The sequence below is a fragment of the Microtus ochrogaster genome, chromosome 5 (assembly GCF_000317375.1).
Source record: "Microtus ochrogaster isolate Prairie Vole_2 chromosome 5, MicOch1.0, whole genome shotgun sequence".
In the NCBI taxonomy this organism is placed as follows: Eukaryota; Metazoa; Chordata; class Mammalia; order Rodentia; family Cricetidae; genus Microtus; species Microtus ochrogaster.
Genome location: NC_022012.1, coordinates 66,253,532 through 66,260,647, shown reverse-complemented (window position 1 = coordinate 66,260,647; position 7,116 = coordinate 66,253,532).

Below are 7,116 nucleotides of genomic sequence, written 5' to 3'. Positions count from 1 at the left end.
TTTTTTTGAGACAAGGTTTCTCTGTAGCTTTGTGACTGTCCTGGAACTAGCTCTTGTAGACCAAGCTGGTCTCGAACTCACAGAGATCTGCCTCCTGAGTGCTGGGATTAAAGGTGTGTGCCACCACCACCTGGCTGTGTATAGGTGCTTTATCTGCATGTATGTCTGTGCAGCAATTGTGTGCCTGGTGCCAGCAGAAGTCAGAAGAGAAGTTGGATTCTTTGGAGTTGGAGTTACAGATGGTTCTGAGTCTAGGGACCATTTTTTTAAACTTATTCTAGTATTAATAGAAAAGAGTTGTGCAAGGCATGATTTGGGGAAGGTCAGTGGGAAATAATGCTTTCCAGGATCCATGAAAAGGGAACAGATTATTGCCTGCTTCCTTCGCAGGGCAGAGGTGGGGAAGAAAGACACTCTAGCTATTCCTGCAATAGAACATTGGCTACATGTGAATTAGTGAAATTTTTGGCCTCAGTCTTACAAGTATTCATGCTTAGACTTATGATAGTATTTTCAAATATATTCACTCAGCTACAAAATGCTTGGACAGGATTGAACTAAGATGTTCATTTATAGATGAAAGAGTTCTTCATAGTATAGGTTTTTTTATTGTTCACTGTGAGGTGATATTAAAAAATTCTGTGTCTGAGGGCTGGAGAGATGGCTCACCAGTTAAGAGCACTGGCTATTCTTGAAGAGGATCTGGCTTTGGTTCTAGTGACCCACATGGCAGCTCACAACTATGTATAACTCCAGTTCCAGGAGATCTGATGCCCTCTTCTGGGCTCCATAGGCACTTGACACATATATGCTGCACAGAGACGCAGCAAAATATCCATGCGCATCAAAGAATTTATTAAAAAATCCTAAATCTGTTCTATGAATTGTATTAATTTTTTCAAAATTTTATTTTATGTTTATGGGTATTGTGCCTGCATGCAGTGCCCACAGAAGTCAAAAGAAGTCATTGGGTCACCTGGAACTGGAGTTACCCAATGGGAGCTGAACTCAAGTTCTCTGGAAGAGCAGCCAATTCTCTTAACTGCTGAGCAGTCACTTTAGTCCAACCTGCATTTTCTTTAAATTAATTTTTTTAATATAAATTCTTCAGATTTGATCATTTTTTTCCTATCTTGTTTTAGAATTCCTTTATCTTATAAGAAATCTCAAAAATGTGCCGCAGCTGTAGCTCAGTTGGTAGAATTGTTTAGCACCCATGAGGTCCTGGTTTCATCTCAAGTGGGACATAAACCAGGTGTGGTGGTGCACACTTGTAATCCTAGCACTTAGAGGCAGAGGCAGGAGGATCAGTTCATGGTCTTCCTTGGTTCCTTAGAGAGTTTGAGGCTGGCGTGGAGCATGTGAGACTGGTTTAAAACAACAGAATCCCCTAACACCTCCAAAATGTAAATGCTGGTAGGCTTAGTCTGACTGTCGGAGCTCCTCCTTTCCAGTGCATGGGGAGGAAGAAGAAGGGGGAGGGGACAAATGGAAGCACCTGACGCTCTACATGTGAAGTGGAGAACTATCAGCGTTAGGTGACTTGAACCTCACACATGTGTCACCACAGGTGCAGGCTGAAGGTCTGGGATGTGGCACCCCAGGTAGACACCATAGTAATGTCATCCCCAAGGCTTAGAGCACCTAACAGTTTGCTCACATGCGTAAGCAATTCAACAATATTGTTTATGACTCTCAGTGTTTCTCCTAGGAGTTGAAACCCTTAGATCCAACCTTAATGTACCCCATCATCTAGGAACCCTGTACCCCATCAGCTACGGGACCCTGTACAAATCCTCTAAACTGAGTGCAGATGTATCTTTACGTGACGGTGGAATCCTCAGGCTTCATTGCATAATACAAACCCACTTAACATTAAACAGAACATGCTGGGCAGTGGTGGCATATGCCTTTAATCCCAGCACTGGGGAGGCAGAGACAGGTGGCTCTTTGTGAGTTCGAGGCCAGCCTGGCCTATAGAGAGAATTCCAGGACAGGCTCCACAGCTACAGAAAATCCCTGCCTCAAAAAATTTAAAAAAAGGAAACAGAACCTAAATGTTTTTAATAAGCGGCAAAGTCGCCCGTCTCTTCCTTGACTAGAATGAATATTCCCTCTTCTACTGAGAGTGTCTATCTATTTTATATGCAGACAGATTTTATTACGTATTTACAGATGCTGTAAATTCCTCAGACACAATGCAATGCTTCATGTGACAAATGATGTCTCAAAATTTAACTAATGCTTTTGTCTGTTCAATAATGAAGAGGCCTGGGATAGCAGTCTAGTCTTAAAGAAAGCCACATTTTGTGAATGCTAGCCCTTTGGGAGTATACCTCAAACATATTTGTCTGAAGTCTTCATAGTTAAGATCAAAGCCATGCATCCTTACAGCATGGTCTTTTTCGTTCATCTGTGATGATCTCAGCTCTGTTACAAGTAAAGAAGAGGAAGAAGTCATTAATTTGGAATCTCTGGTATTACTCCCTGGTGAGGACTTCACTCATGATTGTGCTCTCCTTCCTCTTGCTTTATTTTGACCACGGTTCTAACACAGAAAACCTGAAAGAACTGCACAGTGAGCCCCTGTCTTCACCCACATTCAGTGGTGGTCTTACTTTGCTGTAGTTCCTTTACAACTGCGTCTGACGTGGTAGATCACACGAAAATAAGATTTTGCCTTTATGAATCACACCTGTGAACCCTTTTATAATCTGTTTGTAGACTGCCATGTGGGTGCTGAGACTCGAACCTGGGTCCTCTGGAAGAGCAGAACAAGAACATTTCTTTCAATCTGTTTTTATTTATTTATCTATTTTTATTTTTTTTTTTGTGGGCATACATGTAGAGAACAGAGGTGAACCTTGGGTATCATCTCCTTCATTTAAAAAATGATTTATTTTTATCATTTGTAATTCTGTGTTTGGGCATGGTATGTGAATGTGTATGTGTGTGTCTGCCACAGCCAGAAGAGGGCATTGAATTCCCTAGAACATAGTTAGGAGGCCCCTAACATGGGTGCTGGCAGTAGAACTTGGGTTCTCTGCAAGAAAAGAAAGTGTTCTTAATGACTGAGGTGTTTTCTGGGCTCAACTTTGGTTTATGACACAGGGTTTCTCACTCTTGTCTCTAGTATGTTGGCTGAACAGCAAACCCTGGGGCTCTGCCTTCCGCACCTTCCTCTGTGCAGGGAACACAAACGCAGTACGTCACTAGACCCAGTGTCTTTACATAGGTCCTGGCAATCTTACTCAAGATCCCATGCTTGCAAGGCAAACACTTTATAACTGAACTATCAACCTAGAACAGTGGTTCTCAACCTGTGGGTCTCGACCTCTTTGGGGGTCACATCAGATATCCTGCATAACAGATGTTTACACTATGGGTCATAACAGTAGCAAAATTACAGTTATGAAGAAGCAGTGAAATAAGTTTATTATTGGGGGTTACCACAATATGAAGAACTGTATTAAAGGGTTGCAGCATTAGGAAGTTTGAGAACCACTGCCCTACAGCGAGTCTTTTAAAAGTATACAATAATGTTATTTAAATTAGCAATAGTTTTGTGCTCACATTTGCTGCTAATCGATTATATGTTCAAACTTCTGTAATGGTCCTTCACATGACAACTATTCATTTATTTTTATTTTCTGTATAAGGGTGTTTTGCCTGCACATATGATGGTGTACCATGAGCCTTGCTTGCATACACCAGAAGAGGACTTCAGATCCCCTGGAATTGGAATTACAGAGGATTGTAAACTATCATGTGGGTTCTGGGAATCGAACTTGGGTCCCCTGGAAGAGCAGACAGTGCTCTTAACCTCTGAGCCATCTATTCGTCTCTTATATCTTAATTTTTTGAATAGGAGTGTAACCTAGGTTCACACATCATGTTGTTTATATTATTCATGTTGATTAATCTGGAACACACATCTGACTTATTTTATTTCTGGCTTTTAGAGTCTCAGGCAGCCATCATGTGAACCGGGCGCATTCTGGTCTTTTCTGGTTGCTTCTTCATATTCTTTGGCTAATTCCTCATTTATAAAACAAAAGTCATGACTATAGGCTTGGTTAGAGTCAGTCTAAACCTTTTGTAACGGTGCTTCATATAGATTGTGCTTTATATTTCCTCACACTATGGGGCTCTAGAAACTGAAGGTTTGTCACCTGATTCTAGGGTAATGCCAAGAGTGCGTCATTGACAGGCAGTCTTCTCTTCTCAGTTGTCAGGAGGAAGAGACCGTCCCATTGCTATTTGAACATTTGCTCAAAATACTATTTCCAGGTGGAGAAGATCATGGTGATTTCTTAGTATTCCTTATTCCGTTAGCATTTACTCTAAAGCAAAAACATTCCTTCCTTTTTTACCTTCTTCCCCTCATTATCTTTGGATTTTGAATTTCTTTATGGGCTCAGGGATGTTTGGTACTTCAGAGCCTTCTATAATTATAGTCATTACTCTTTTCTGTATGCACATTTATCACAGAGGCCACTGGAAGTGCCTTCGGGCTGGCTTCTGGGGTTCTCTCAACACCTTTGTATTCATCTCTGAGCTGTCTTGTTTAGTGACTGAAGACATCCTCGCCTCAGCTTGTACAGTTCCCCAATCGGCTTTACTTTTCAGGGAGCCCGGCATGTGCAGGGCACTTGTTTAGTGGAGGGTTGGAGAGGATTTGGGCCCTAGATGTCCTTGCTCCTATTAGACTGCAAATGCTGCTTTTCATTTTTTTTCTTTTCTTTTTTTCTTTTTTTGGTTTTTCGAGACAGGATTTCTCTGTGGCTTTGGAGCCTGTCCTGGATCTAGCTCTGTAGACCAGGCTGGTCTCGAACTCACAGAGATCCGCCTGCCTCTGCCTCCCGAGTGCTGGGATTAAAGGCGTGCGCCACCATCGCCCGGCCAAATGCTGCTTTTCAGACAGAATTAGGAACGTATTTTAAAGACTAGTGTGCCCATGCTGACTTTAGTGATTAAAACCGAAGTGCAGTGTTTCCTTTATTTCTTTCAGTGTTTTTTAAACATTCATTTTTACTTTTATGTGCATTGGTGTACATATATATCTTGTGAGGCTGTCAGATCTTGGAGCTACAGACAGTTGTGGGCTGCCATGTGAGTGCTGGGAATTGAACTCAGGTCCTCTAGGAGAACAGCTGGTTCTCTTAACCACTGAGCCATCTCTCCAGCCCCCGTGTTTTGTCTAAGACTAAACATTTTCCTTTGTAATAACTTTAATGTTTTTTTGATTAGCTTTACCTAAAATACCACACAAAATCATTTATTTCAGAGCTACAGTTCCAATATGCCCACTAGCGATAAACTCACCCACTGTATTGACTGGCTATTTGGAATAACTGTTTTCTCTAGGTGGAGTTTTATCATTTTGAAATACAATTTGGATCACTTGTTCACACTTTTATTATTTTTACGGCTAAGTTGGAGTTTATTAAGAAATAGTTTTATTATAGATTTAAGCGTGGGTGGAGGGGGGGGAGAGAGAGAGAAGCATTCCATATCCAACAGTGGGTGTGAATTTCTCAAGAGAGTGTATTTGTTTTAGGGAATGCTATTTCTCCTTTTTGTTTTACTTTCTATATAAATTATCTACATATTTTAAAAGTAAAAACATTGTCTAATCTACAAGGGAAGTAGAAAAAGACAAGACCTCTTGAGAAAATTGGGAGTGTGGGGATCATGGGAGAGGGCAGAAGGAGAGGGGAAGGAAGGGAGGAGAGCGGAGAAAAATATATAACTCAATAAAAACATAAAAAGTAAAAACATTGTATAAAAAGTATATAAGAATAAATATTGGGAAATGTGAATCTCATTCCTTTCTTCTGACTTTCCCTTGTTTTCATTAGCTTCTTTTTGGAAGAGTAAGGGCTGTATTTATGTGTTATAACATACTGATACCATTGGCAGTCTGGGTGCTGCCGATCTAAGATGGCTTAGAAGGTGACATGGACAGGGAATTGGCTGCTTGGGTGGATCAACAGGGCTCAGTGACGACAGCCCCAAGGTTAAATGTGGGTCTTTAGAAGGTGACTGTTCTCAGGGTAATGGTTGAACTCTATAAAGAGAGTTTGTCTTAGCAAGGAGTATCTGTTGAGTAAATAAAAGAATAAAAGGTCACACATAACAGGATTTTTATGACAAGAAATGTTCAATCTTATTTCATTATCTTGAGGCCAGTGAGGCTGAGGGCCCCCAAGAAGGTGAACCCAGGACAGGCTTTGTGTACAAGTGATTTATCATGGGGAAAGGAGAACAGAGCCCATTAATGCTGTGATTTTCCCCCAAGTCCCACAGGGAGAGGCTTCATAGACCGTGTGTGTGTGTGTGTGGGGGGGGGGGTAGTTGCTGTTACCTTGTGGCGGGAGCTATCACCAACTCCTGTGTGCATCATCGACTTTTGCACCAACTTTTGCACCCTCTACACACATCAGGAATTGGTCAAGCCTTTGCCAGGGAAAGGAACTTTCCAAGAAGCATCAGGTATTCTCTGCCACAAGTTATCACTATGGCTTAAAATAGAGTGATTTTAAAACAAATATTTCATTAATGTGGCTGTGCCTGTTGAGTTTGGTCAACTACAGACGATAGACTTCTGTTTAATGAAATTTTCTGAGTTGTGTTTAAGCCACATTTCCATCAGTCACGTGTTATAAGAGATGTCTTCATTGCACGAAATGCCCAGCACTTCTCTTGAATTCTTGCTTTATTTTTATGACCACAAATCTAAATTTATGTGGTTAAGGTCATGCTACTTATGCTGGGCTCTCTCTAAGAAGAACTTTCTTCTGAGTAGAGGAGGAGGGATTTAGGCTAACCTGATAGGTTTGAGGAACCAATTCAGACAATCCTTCTTGTCCTGGGATCTCAGCCCATGTCCCTGTGGGCAGAGGTGGCTGTGCTCACTTACTCCATGGGCTCTTCTAGGTTGTCCTGGAAACAGCCTTTGCATTTGGTATCATAGCTATCTTAGCCATGGCAGCTTTCCTGGTTCTTAGTACGATCTTAGCAGCATCCCTGGGTCCCCAGTTGTTGAAATAAGAGCGGCGGGGCTGCGTCCCCCTGCGTCCCCAGCACCCTGCCGCCCGCATGGCTAGCTTAGCT